The sequence below is a fragment of the Bactrocera oleae genome, chromosome 2 (assembly GCF_042242935.1).
Source record: "Bactrocera oleae isolate idBacOlea1 chromosome 2, idBacOlea1, whole genome shotgun sequence".
Lineage (NCBI taxonomy): Eukaryota > Metazoa > Arthropoda > Insecta > Diptera > Tephritidae > Bactrocera > Bactrocera oleae.
The window spans coordinates 84,878,212-84,891,972 of NC_091536.1; the positions used below are offsets into that span (position 1 = coordinate 84,878,212).

General features: G+C 34.8%; 1 protein-coding gene across 1 annotated transcript in view; it reads right to left on the bottom strand.

Annotated features, from left to right (window-relative positions):
* Positions 1-13,761, bottom strand: part of beat-VI (beaten path VI) — a 293,763-nt gene that overhangs the window by 234,891 nt on the left and 45,111 nt on the right. The window contains exon 2 of the mRNA XM_070105889.1: positions 11,787-11,819. The gene's annotated coding sequence lies outside the window, so the exon portion shown is untranslated. The remainder of the gene's footprint in view (positions 1-11,786; positions 11,820-13,761) is intronic.

Here is a 13,761-nt window from a genome sequence, read left to right on the forward strand (position 1 = left end):
TTTAAAAAATTTTTGTTTTACAAATTGATATCCTGGTTAATTGGCAACTTATTTTTATAATTATTATTTATTGTTTTGTATAACTGTATTAATACGACTGACACCAGCTGTTTTAGAGCAAATTTCCCTATTTTGTTATGTAAGCTCAAACTCGCGATCCATCATAACATACAATCAAAACACTAGTCACATAGCAACAAGAGTTGCCACATTTAAAAAATAATATTTAAACAAATAAAATACACAACAAATCTAATTTCTCTTTGGAGAAAACTCTTAGTTTTCATTTGAAAAACTACATCAACAACAAGAACAAGGACACCACACGTTATGACTTTTTTTTCTGGTGACAAAGCCCCAACCTATAGTTGCTCTCTCCACCCATCCACACAGCGCAAAACAGTAATAACATAAATATGTTTAACCCTTCACACACACTTCAACACTTGCCCTATACACATGCACATGTATGTGTTCCAGTATAGTGGCATATTAACACACATAGTACATACGTACACATGTATAAGCGATATGACACACTGTTGGACACTCTAGCGAGCGATTCGCACAAAGTGTCAACATCGAAGTTGGCCATAAATGAGCAAACAACTCGTTATTGTCGCGACGTTATTGCCGCCTCAACGTGGTTTTATTACTGCACCGTATGTTTGCATCTGTGTGAGTCTGTATGCGTCACAATAGTTGATGCAAAACCTTCGTCTCTTAACGGTCACTTTATGTAAATATATATGCAAGGTGTGTTTGTTGTGGTAGTGAAACTGAGTGCTGACGAAATTATCATCATCATGGCATCAGCTTCAATGGCCCAATATCATTGAGGCAAGCATTTAACTGCCACAGCGCGGCAGCAGGTCGTCACTGTGAATGCTTGAAAAGTGAAAATCTTCAGAAATTCATAGAAGTGTGCATGAAATGAAAGGTAAAACACGGCAGACAAAACAGTTTCAGTACGTGTGTTAGATGAAAGTGAACTACGGTGAGTAGTTGGGCCAGCGCTTCATAACCCACAATGGCTGCAACATTTCACTGGATTTTGTTGTTAGTGTGTAAATATTTAAACGACATTTTATTAATGCAAACAGATTAGGTTTTGAATTGAGTGAAACCAGGTGGCATATTTCCCCGTGAACTCCTTTGTGCTCAATAATATGCATACAACGCAACAGTTATTGCGTTACAAATACGACTATGCAGATGTAAGCCAAACGAGTTGCTACCTTGTTGTTAATTGTTTCTAGTATAAATATAGATTATTATAGCCTAGAAACTGGTATATCAATATCTACGAACAATTTGCGAATTAATACTAAGAGTCATTAAATATTGTCTGTATGCTCTGACCAGGGTATATTAAGTTTGCCAAGAAGTTTATTCCACCAAAATATATGTACATATAAATGATAAGCGAGATGAGCTGAGTCGATTTAGTCATGCGCGTCTATATGTATCTCATATATACGCGAATTCGTCCTCAGTTTTTGAGAAATTGATCTGAAATTTCGCTTATGTCCATTTCTCACCAAGAAGCTGCTCATTTGTCGAAACCGCCGATATCGGGCCACTAAAGCATATCGCTGATATATTATATATACATACATACTAACGGACCGTTGCTAATCAAGACCTTGTATGGAAAGCTTTATTATCTGACAAGATATGTTCACGAACTTTAGTAGAGTCTATTTTCCAAAGTAACGCTACATTCCTTAAACAAATATAGAATTTAGCTGTCATACATATTGTCCTGATATTGCAGACGTCCGGCGGCCCACGGAATGTGTATGATGTATGTATGTATAATTTTAGGCCTTCCTTCCAAACTTGGACTCAATTCCTCATTCTTTGTATTAATTGATTCACATAAGCATAGTGTTGTTCATAAAAACTTAAGTCAATGATATTCCCATTAACAGTTGCTTTCCTTAGTGGAGATGATCCTTGAGATGTTTAGCCATCGATGTAACTATATATTTAATAAAAAGTTATCAATACGACAGATGATTGTCTAAGAATACTTATTTTATTATAATCTTTAAATGAAATGTCCTTTTGCACTGAGTCATGGGTAACAATAAATATAATATCATTGTTAACTTGACATAAAGAAAACGTTTATCGAAAGTAAACTTTGTATGGGGTATCTTATACCACAGTGTGTCTTCTAAACGTTAACTGTATAGCAAAGATAAAAAATACTCATCACTACATATAAAGAGCACTGCAGATAACCCTTACCCTGTATCGCAAGCAACAACTAAGGGGTCGCAGTGCAGTAAGCCCCAGGTTTACCAAAACATTGCCCAGAATTGGATCATTGGTTCACTGGACGCTTACAGATGTTCTATGAGAAACGATTTGATCGTAATGTACACCGATGCGTAGTAAAATACCATTTTACCTATGAAAAGCCTTGATAGTTAACACTGGATTAACTGTAAACTGACTAAAGAACCCAAGAGGTATAGCACGAAGAGGTATCTCAATCATTCGGAATCAGTATATTAAATAAGTATTCAATGTTGCCTAACAGTTTCCAGAATCAAGGAATCCAATCATGAGAAACAAATTCAAGCTGCAAGTCTGCATCTACTTCAGGGCAGTCAATTCACTAAAAATTTCTGAACTTTTAAGTATTTAAGAGCTCTCTTCGGAGTAGCGAGTTATGTATCCAGGACACAGAGCACATTTTTACGTTCGCTCACCAGCTCAATCATTCGCTTATTATACCCAATGTCATTGTTAAGGAGTCAACCCGTATGCAGTGCTCATGCTGAGGCTAATAAATGTCAACAACAAAAAAGTGACATTAAGCACATCAACAATGGCGACAATAAAAGCGATAAAACAAAAGCACCAACACTCTTTCTGCTCTCTCTTTTCTTGGCTATAATGAGGCGGGTGGAAATTTTGTTCAAGCCTGCGGAAACCCAGCTAGCACATCCTGCCATTGTTTGTCGTCATTAAAGCGCAATTACAGCCGAACCTGCACAAGCTGCAAAGCAAAGCTCAACATGCACACACTCATACATACATAAGTATGTAGTTTATAAAAAATTTAAAAAAAGGTGTGTGTTTCGGCACCCGGCAGGTGAGCAACCGCGTCACAGCAATGAATGTCACTCAGCCACCGAACCCAACACAAGTCCGGGGCGTTTCGGGGATCGTAACCCTTTTTTCGCCCACCACTTGCAGCCATTCATTAAATATTACTACAATAAATGTAGAAAAATAAGTAAAACAACAACAATAGCAACAGTCGTAGTTGCTTTAAAATATGTTTAATGCTAAGCTTTTGAGCTCTGTCAACAACACTGGTGGAACCGTTCGCAAAACGGTGTCACGACCTTGGTCTGACAGCGCATTGGATAACACCTGTGTATGTATGTGTTGGTTACATGCTAGTAACGACAATGGCCAATTTGAATGTTGTAATAATTTTTTATTGCCACTCACAATGGCGCTACAACTCAACAGCATGTTTACTGTGCAATTTATTGAGCGCAAGCGGACAAGGTGCCACACAGTGGCACAACGCACAGCATGGGCTGGAGAGTGGATTTTGAAATAGACAAAAATTGTGTCAAATGCGTGCGAGCGTTTTGTTTACACTTAGCGCAATTATTATGAGGCCGGTGTGTTGAGGTGAGATATATATATGTGGGTGTAGCTGTGTAGTGGTGTTAGGGGTCGCTCGGCGTTGAGTGGCTGCGACAAAGGGCATGGCAAATAGTACAAGTGGGATTAAAAATAGACAATACTGCAGTAAGCCTTTTGTTTATATTACGCATTTTTTCGCAAGCTTTGCATTAGCCTTGACATAATTGTTACAAAGATAGCAATGGAAAAAATGGTTTAAACATATTTTAGTATGTTTTTCGCAGAGATAATTGTGAACCCAAATTCCACTTAAAAGTGCTATCTTTAAATTTAATGGGACGAATTCATGCAGTTTTGCTTCGTAAACCTTTGCTTCTCTTCAACTTCTCCCGTGTATATGAGAACTAGAAACTAGCTCAATCCACTTGACTAATGGATTTACTAGTTTTATACGCACGAACAGCGGCTGGTAATAAGAAATATCCCTCAATTTCATCGATATAGATAAGGTTTTGTAGTAACTTTAAATTCGTCTTGTATTAAGGTCTTATATTAAAGTTCACATAAGAGGCCAATAATTATTTCCATTAATTCTTTATATTAACTAAAAAAAAGTTTTTTACATTTTCAATAAGGCCCTTGGCCCAAAAGACCATAAAGAAGAGCTTCTGATCAAATTTTATTCGGACTGGTCCGCAGAAAACGAATCAACAAAAAAAATAATTTCTAGATGAGTACAACCCTTATTTATAGTATTGTCAAGACTATAAATAGTATGTTTGGCAGCTGTTTGTTTACGACGCGAACAGTCTATCTGTCGATTTTTAACATGCAAATAGAAATTGAATAACTTACGTAATCATTGAAATTGTTGCAGAAATGTTTTGGGAAGTCCTCTTTATCACGAGGACAAGTGTTTGAGTGGCGCAAAGCATTCAGTGAAGGTCGTGAGCACATCGAAAACTTGAGTCTTAGAAGAGGTTTTTAACAAGTATTGAAATTGAATTAAGTTAAGTTAGTATGCTTGCAGTAGCTAAGGAGCCAATTTTGAAGGTCATAATAGAAATTTGTATTAAAATTTCTTTTGTCAGTCCGAGCCAAATTTGATCCCAATTGATTTATTTATTTGATGGTATATAGAAATGCTATAGTAAGCTACGAAAAACGGTATAAATGACCCTTAATGGACACTAGTTTTAAGCGACTTTTTTGACTTTGCCGCTCTTTTGGAATGCGGAGTCGAAGAGAAATTGTTATAAATGATCGCAAACGTTAGAAACAATATCAAAGCAAGGATGGGAAAAAAATACTTAGTTATCCTTTTATCAGGGTAACCACGTTTCCACCACTGGAAATTTTCATCAAGGCGTCAAATAACTTTGCCTTCAACCATGGTACTCGAAGGCTACCGCACCTATCACCTCAAAAATTTAACTGTAGTTTAACGTAATATCATTGTCATGTTTTGCTTACAGTAGCATTTTCAGCACTTTAACTACGACACACAAGCCTACTAGATATGAAGAAGTCATAAAAAGTAATAACACCAAAGCAAAGCAACAAAATTTCAATGGTTTCGAAGACAAACCTTCCGTTTTTCAATTTTCAATTTTATCTACTATAAAAAAATGTAACTCCCAAAGGCTGAATTTATTATTAAAACTCAATCCAAATTAAGAGAAAAAGTATAAGAAAACGGCAACAAGTCTCTTTCAATTAGGCAGAACATTTCTTTTCATAATTGTTCGCCAACACACGTTTCATATTTTCAATTTAAGACCCAGTTTCTGGTCGCGCATATATTTTTATCTTACATAAATCCAACAGCGGATTATCCTGAGTGCATAAGTAATTACAACCACACCACACATACACACACAAACACACGAGATTTTGCTATAAATGCCGTGCTATGCGGATTAGAGCTCCTAAACGAGAATAAACAGCATCTCACGCGCACTCGACCAGCAAGCGCCGAGCGGCCATTTGTCGTGATTTTCATTTTCATCGACTTAACTTTTATCTCCGACTCCGGTGAACACACGAGCACCAGCGCTCACCGTTTTGCTACCAATTGTGGCATATTTGTGGCGCTGAATGCTTAAGGGCTTTAAGATAATGTATGTGTGTGGGTTGGCATTTTTATACGCATACACACACATACATACTTGTATGTGCATATTAGTGGAAGTTGTTTTGTTGGCGGCTTTCTATTTCCGCCTTTGATTCGCGGCACAGCTGTTGCCATTGCACATACACACATAATCCCACAAACTCACACATATGTATGTACGTAAGTGTTGTAGTGTATTTGCAAATGCAGGTGTATGTGTACACAAGGTATGCGCATATACACGAGCGCCTAACAGTTTTCTGCCATTTCTTGCATATTTTGTTTTTGTTGTTCTCCGTTTTGTGCAGCATGCGCGCTTATCTGCTTTTGCGCGCGGAAATCAGTCGGAAAAAGAAGTGGCTTTAGCAGAGCCGAGGATATGAATAGTGTGTTGCAGCTTCTTTGCTTGCGAGTGGCAGATTTTCTAGCGTATTCGTTTTGTCTTTCATTTTTCCTCTGCTTTCAATGGAATTCCTTTGAATATTTTTTGTTTTGTTTTTCTGTTTGCATTTTACTGGCAACTATGTGTTGTATTGGCTTACATCGCTTGCCAACAGCTGGCTGGCTGACAACTATGTTTCGCCTGCAATGAATTCTAATTCGCCAAAATGAAAACTCACGTTCACGTGTTATCCAATTAATTACGCTTCGTGAGCGTGTAAGAAACAGTTTGTATGTGTGTGTGTGTGTGTGTAAAAAGAACACATGCAACGTGTTACTTGAAGAAATTAGAAGATAGAAGAGTGGTAAAAGTGTGAAACATAAAAATATTTGACATATCTAGAAATGCTGTATAAAGCTTGGCATACAATTTCGCAATATACAAGTAGATGCTTGAAAGTGTGTCGCAAGTATATAAATATGTGCATATACACATATATATATATATACATACTATATGTATATGAAAAATCATTTTAATTTCTATGAGATTTTCAAGTTTTAGAATGTTGCAGCAATTTTTATTTAAGCTTATATGCTCGTGTGTGTATATGTTTGAATCCACAAAGTTCTTCGATAAACCCAAAAAACTAATAACCTTATTAATGATTTATTTTAATATAAAAAAATTTCATATTTAAATGCCAAACTGAGCTTACTAAGTTTTAAAGCATACAAGTATATTGCCACAGTTAGACAGCATTAAAAAAAATTGCCGACTGAATTAGTTTAAATTTATAAAATTGTAGCTGTCTTCCATTGGGCGTTGGTCATTTCTCTGCTCTCTTTTCAAAAAATTTACATGTAAAAGTAACAAAAATGTTATCGAGCTGAATTGTAGTAAGAGAGTATGCGGATTCCCCATTAAAATCGTATAACTTTTATCTTCAATGTTACCAAGTTTTGGTTTACATATTTTAGCTCACTTTTACTATTGTGAATGGTTCAAATGACGTATGAAAATATCAATTCCTTTTTTTTCTTGTATTTTTAAAACATAAGACTCAAAATTAATTTTAATAATTTATAGAAAACCATATTAAAGGGTTACTGCAACCTTTTTTAACGCGAAAAAATTAATTTTATCACTAAGAAAGAATCATAACGCTATTGTGCATGCGAAGATATGTTAGCGCAGGGTTGCACAACAAGTGGTGCCCGTTTGCTTGGAGCATCTGGTATTGTTTGTTCGATTTGCTGGATAGTAACGCTTGGTAAATCGAAGACAGCTAGTATTTTATTCAGTACCCAAAAAATAACCCGAAAATAAAAAACAGTAACCAACTCATTTTCAAATTCAGTAATTAATATTAAAATGCAAAAGAAAAGTTAACGATTTTCATAATAAAGTTTAGAAAATATATTAACAGATTGATAACATTTGTAAGCATTTTTACCTTTACAGGTTATGGCTCCTTAAATGTTTTTTAAGAATCATTAAATTTTGGTTTAAGATTTTATCAAAATATGATTGTTTACATTTGTTGCTTTTAATTAAGGTTGTTAATTACTTTGCACAAGAATACTAAAACTGATTTAAAATTAAAAAAAAAAATTTATTCAATTAAAAAAATTAAAAATTAGTGGCAACCCAGTTTAATAATTTTATAAGCCATGACAGAAAATATTTGGCAAATATCATACTATATGATGCATTGAACTAAATTATAAATAAAGTATTGTAGTAAATATGGCAACCCTTTGAAAATTTTAAACCGTGCCTATGTAAGTTCTTGTTAAATAAAATATTCATAGTAGCACATTCATCAAATTTTGGCCTTTACACCAAAAATTTGTTGAATTGTGGCAACCCCGTGTTAAAAAAGTTTAATTGAACTCTTTTACTTTGTTGACCCAATACCAACAGCATTTTATTTATTGAAGTGTTGAAATATGTACGTGCGGATACTCTAGTCAATGCTGCCTATTTGAGAACATTATCCCATGTGAGCTGGGATAAACGCACAAAAGACGCTTAGTAGAAGAGTTTTTTTACACCGCTCACGTTGGCTGCGACAGAATAATAGAAAACTCCGCTATGCAGGGTTAAAGTTAGTAAAAGTCTATAAAATTAGCAAATATCAAAATTGTATAGGGTCACCATTGGTGCATATTATTGATAGCCTATTTGGTTACTTAGTAACTCTTTTAAAGTTATCGAATTTTCTGACCTTGGTAATAGAAAAATGTAGTTATGATAGAAAGTTGGACCATATACAGTGAATTGATATCTACTTTCGTAAGAAGAAAATAACCAGTCAACAAGGAGTTATCTCTATTTGTGAATTTCAAAAAAATCGACTTTTTTTAATACACATCGAATGTCCATATAGGAAATTTTTCCGAAAACTCTCAAAACTTTAAACACGTTCTTCCTGAAATGCTATTTTCAGAGAAAACCTCATCGAAATCACTGGACCGATCGTCTTGAAATTTTAGACAGCCTTCTTAGATATAACTGTCAGGTTATATTAGATGCAATAGTCGTTTGATAATGCGATTTCTTAAGCAAAATTAGAAATCAAAATTTCGACTAGTTCTTCGATAATTACGTCTATTCATCTATTGTAATTATAATTTTATTTGGTTTTTGGAATCGTATATGTTGAAAAACATGCGCCTTCGAAACAAATTCCCAAATTGTATGTAACCTCTTAACATAATTTGCAACATTATTTTAACAAATTTTAAGTACTCAATTTTAAAAACCCACTGACGCCCCCGTTTCTTCAATAAAATAAGCAAGCAATTTTTAGCGTCTTTCTTTCTTTTGCTGCACGTATCCTACATGTATTTATTTTATTGGCGTCATTCATTAAACTCAAATGCGATTAAGTCACACAACGAACGACTGCTTCAAATAAAACTTGAGGAGATAAATGCTACCAACAGTAAAGCACGTAAGCGCTTTTGTCTATCCATCAAAGCCAACACATACCGACATGCTTTATGCATGGTCAAGCGTATTTATATAGGTGTATGCATGCATGTATGTGCCACTATAAAGAAGATGCTGCAATGGGGTTGCCCTCTTGCTAAACTGAACGGAGAATGCGGTAGCTCATAACTTCAAATTGACAGCGTTGTTTTTGTGGGATTATAGCGGTATTAAACGTCATTTTAGTGCACATAACGACAAGCGTATGTATAGTCGTATATATATATATACATATATTTATACTCAATACACACAAGCAACCCTCTTAACATCCTACATACGCTCCTATATATGTATGTGTATTTGCTTGCATGTGTTTGTGTTTGTTTTTATTGTCTGCATTTCACACCAACTGCCAACTGTCATTCATCATTTTAAAGAAATCGCACTTAAACGGATGAAAAGTGTTTGCGCGAGTCTCAAAAGCGCACAAGCGCCCAAGCGTGTGTAGGTGGTAAGTGCTGTTACGCTGCGTGACTCAGATATTCGCTTGCAACGGGAAATGGTCAGCACATAGCAGCGTAGCCACTGGTGCCCTGCGATGACAGCCAATGTCCACTCAGCACTAGCAGTGTATGTGTGTGTGTGTGTGGGGTTGCCACAAATAGATAAAACACGCTTCGGATTATGTGGCCAACAGGCAGTGTTGATACTGCAGCTATAGCGAAAACAACAACAAGCAAATGTCATATAAGTAATAGAAACACGACACTTTGCTTAGGGATCCGTGCTGGTGGCATAGCTTGGAACTGCAATGGCTTAGATAGCGTGCAGAGTAGCTAAGCGTGGTTTTTATCTGCTGTTGTTGTTTTTGTACATATATATAGCCACATTTATGTACATACGCAGACCAGCTGCCCGCTATCGTCATTTGTACTTATGTATATATGATTGCTAGTCGCTTTAAGCTCTCGATGAAGGGATTGTCCAAGCTTGAGTGACAGAAACAAAAGCTCGACAACAACAACAAAACTCAAACTATTAATAGTTTGTACGTTGGACTTGTAGTTGTAACTGGCAAGCAACAGCGACAACATGTGCCAGTGGCAGTTGAGGTGTCAATAAAATTCATATAACATATATGTATGTATATACACACTCACACACAAAGCATTTGCCATTACAACAAGTGGCAAAAAGATATGATAAACTTCCACAGTAGCGTCCCAATGTCAATTGAATAAATTTCATACATGGCAAAGTTATGCTCGCACGACCATAATAAGCCCATCGCTCATATCAGCAACCCCTTGTCAATTTTAATCTACCATTTACCCCCCTCACTGCTTATTTACTCGCATTATCGCACCCGCTGCGTGTTAGTGTCTCAAGCTGTTCACGTTGTTTTTTTTTATGGATTTTTTATCGACATTTTGTTATGGCGCTCACTTTCATGCTCGTCAATGGGGGCCACTGGGGCGTATGAGTGATCTGCCTGCACTTTGTAGTTGAGTGTGACACATTAACCTTCAGTACTGATATATTTTTACATGTGTATATATATTATATCTGTACGTTTTGCAAATTTCAATCGCTTCTCATCTTCTTATCCCTAAATGTTGCGCTGGGCGGGAAATGTATACTGGACTATGGATTACACTGTGGATTAGTTGATTGCTTGGTGTTCTTTTTCGTGCGATTTTGTCACCGCTTAACTGAGTGTTTGCATGTAATGAGTGCCAAGACGTGTAAAATGAAGAAAATTACATATCTAAATGTTAATCATTTTTAAATTGACGAGAAATCAGACATTAAAAACAGACTGCGGAATTATTGGAATCACGTATAATTTAAATTTCGGATAAAATTCAAAATTTATATTATCTTTCTGTCTATTTTAATAAATAATTTATGTGATTATAGATCCTAGTATGGAAATAAAGCTTAAACTTCCTAAGAAGTACAAGCTTTAAATAAAAGATAGTACACTTAAATATTGGACAATAGTTGTAATTTCGGCAAGAAAATGTAGTCACTTTAAAATGCTTCCGAATTATACCAAATTTACATATAAAAAAATCTAAGAAATTGATGTTTCCAAACTGAAAGCTTTCATAAAAAGTTAGATTTTTATATAGAAATTCAAAATAGCAATATTTTAGAAAAAAACTCAAATAGTAGCATGTTTAAAATTTTATTTTTTGTCACAATCTTGATTTTTTTTAGAGGAATGATAATATAATATAATCCTCTGCCAGCCACTGGCAGTAAACACTTGTTTCATTGTCTTTGATTCTACCTCAAGACTGAAATATTCTACTACATATGTAACATGACAGCTCTTAGTAGCTACATATTCCTTTCATTTTATTTTTGAAGGAAATTTATAATGGAAAAACGTTGAATTATTAATTTGCAAAGTATTTTCACGCTTTTGCTTTTCTTCTAAAATAAAATGCCTTTTAATGATATTCCTTAGTATTGCAAATTTCAAGTATAGCGTACGTGTGTTTGTTCCACTGAACATTTTAAAAGGAAATCGATACCGTTATTATATGCTAAGAGCAACGCTGCCCCGACGCTGCTTTAATATAAAGAACAAGTTTTTCATAATATTGCTATTTTATTACAGTCGGGAAAAAATTCAAGAAGAAAAAAATAAGAATTTTGAGACATATTTATCTACACTTCTATTAATTATTTACTCTGCATAATTAAGATAAGTACACAACTCACCCAGCAATTCAGAAAAGAGCCATGACAAACTACCTGAAAATATATGAAATTGAAATATTTAAAAATAAGTGTCTTTCTTTGAAAAATATGTAATGTCTAGAACCAACAGATCAAAGGAAATCACAAAATATATTAGAAGAATTAAAATTTTTTATTATTATTTTTAACTTTTGTAGAACATAAAAAAAAAATATGCAACATTATTGGAGTCATTATTTAGGTTTAAATTTGTTTTAAAATGATTAAAATTGTTTCCTCCCAATATGCACAGAGCTATTTCCATATTACGTATTAACGTATTTCACACCTTTATGTCGTATTTGCAATACCATTTTATTTATTTCAAAGATAGTAAAAAAAAGTAATGCAATTTTCATTTCGTTTTTTGCTATGTTTCATTCTCACCTGTACGCAAGCACGCTTTAAAGAAATCTTTCTAATCATAACGTAAAATTTAAAATACATCACTAAAGATATATTGCATAGACATTAAGAAAAAATTAAAAAAATTTTAAATTATGGTAGACCATTAATTCTTAATTAACGAAGCGCGCTTCTCACAATCGTCCATTTTTTTTCTTAAATGCAGCACTTAGTTGCTATGTTATTCATATTCGTACATAAATACATACTTTATAACAAATCACCAAAACCTTCAGTCGCGACTCAAGCAGCCACCATTTCTCATAAAGTCAGACAAATTAAAAGCTTTTAAAGACTTACGTGTCTCAACACGCAAATACGCACACACACACACATCTTTGACTCATTATAAAATAATCTATGCCACGAGACACGTCCCCCACCTACCTCATCCACAGGCAATGTAAATAATTATAGCCTATCTAACTATCGCAAAGTGTGTCATAATTTGTAGAAATCTCCGGTGACAGGCAGATAATGTAAATGTAAATTAAAACCTATTTCAGCGCTTAACAACCTGCTAATTGCTTTTCACACCCAGCCATTGCGACATTAAAATTTGTACGCACGCTGCTACAAACGTGGTGGACTTAGCGGACTGTTTTGGCTATTATTTGTTTTTGGTATTGGTAACTGTTTAGCTAGCGTCTGCTGTGCACGTATACGCCATGGCGACACGGCATTAAAAACTCAAGCGCACGATTGCGCACAACGATGGAAAATGCAGTGTTGTAAATGTTTTTTTGTTGTTGTTTTTGTGCTTGCTGTTGTAAAAACATTGTATTAATCGCCAAATGTCAAATCATTTTTCATTTGACATAAAATTTATTTGACATTTAAGACAAACGCAAGATGAAGGCAGCCGAATATAAACGATATGCGGACATTAGGATGGGTCGTTTAGTACGGAGAGGTTCTTTCTTCAATTCCAAAATTACATTGTGGAAAAACTAAACAACATTTAGAAAATTCAATTGAAATGCCAAATAATTTTAAGGAATTTAAAGGTTTGAATATTTAATTTTTAAAAACGTCTTCTCGTAAAAAAAGAGAAATTGCAAATTTCATTAATTTTAATAATTTCTACTAAAATATATTCAATTGTTCAATTATTTTAAAAAGCTGTTTAATTTTTTAACTTAACTATTGACATTTCACACATGGTATATTATGTGTGAAATGTGAACCCTAATACTCACATATATAAACAACGCATGAAAGCGCCAGCAACCACTTGCTTTCTGGCAGTCTTATAGACGGTAATAGACACAAATACACACACACAAATAAACACACATACACCCCTACACACACACACACCCACCCTAAGAAATCGAAAGTAGCAGTTAGTAAGTCTATGAAAACGCTAGGCGTCACAGTGGCTGCCAGTGAAGAGTAATGTCAACAGCGCACAAATGCACACACATACAATCAACTAAGTGTGCCAAAGCTGTACATTAGAGGCGCACATCTACAAGTGTGAGTATTTTTAACAGCGTTTACTCCGAAAGCTCCAAACATGCCTGCTATAATATATATTATCGAATGGCTG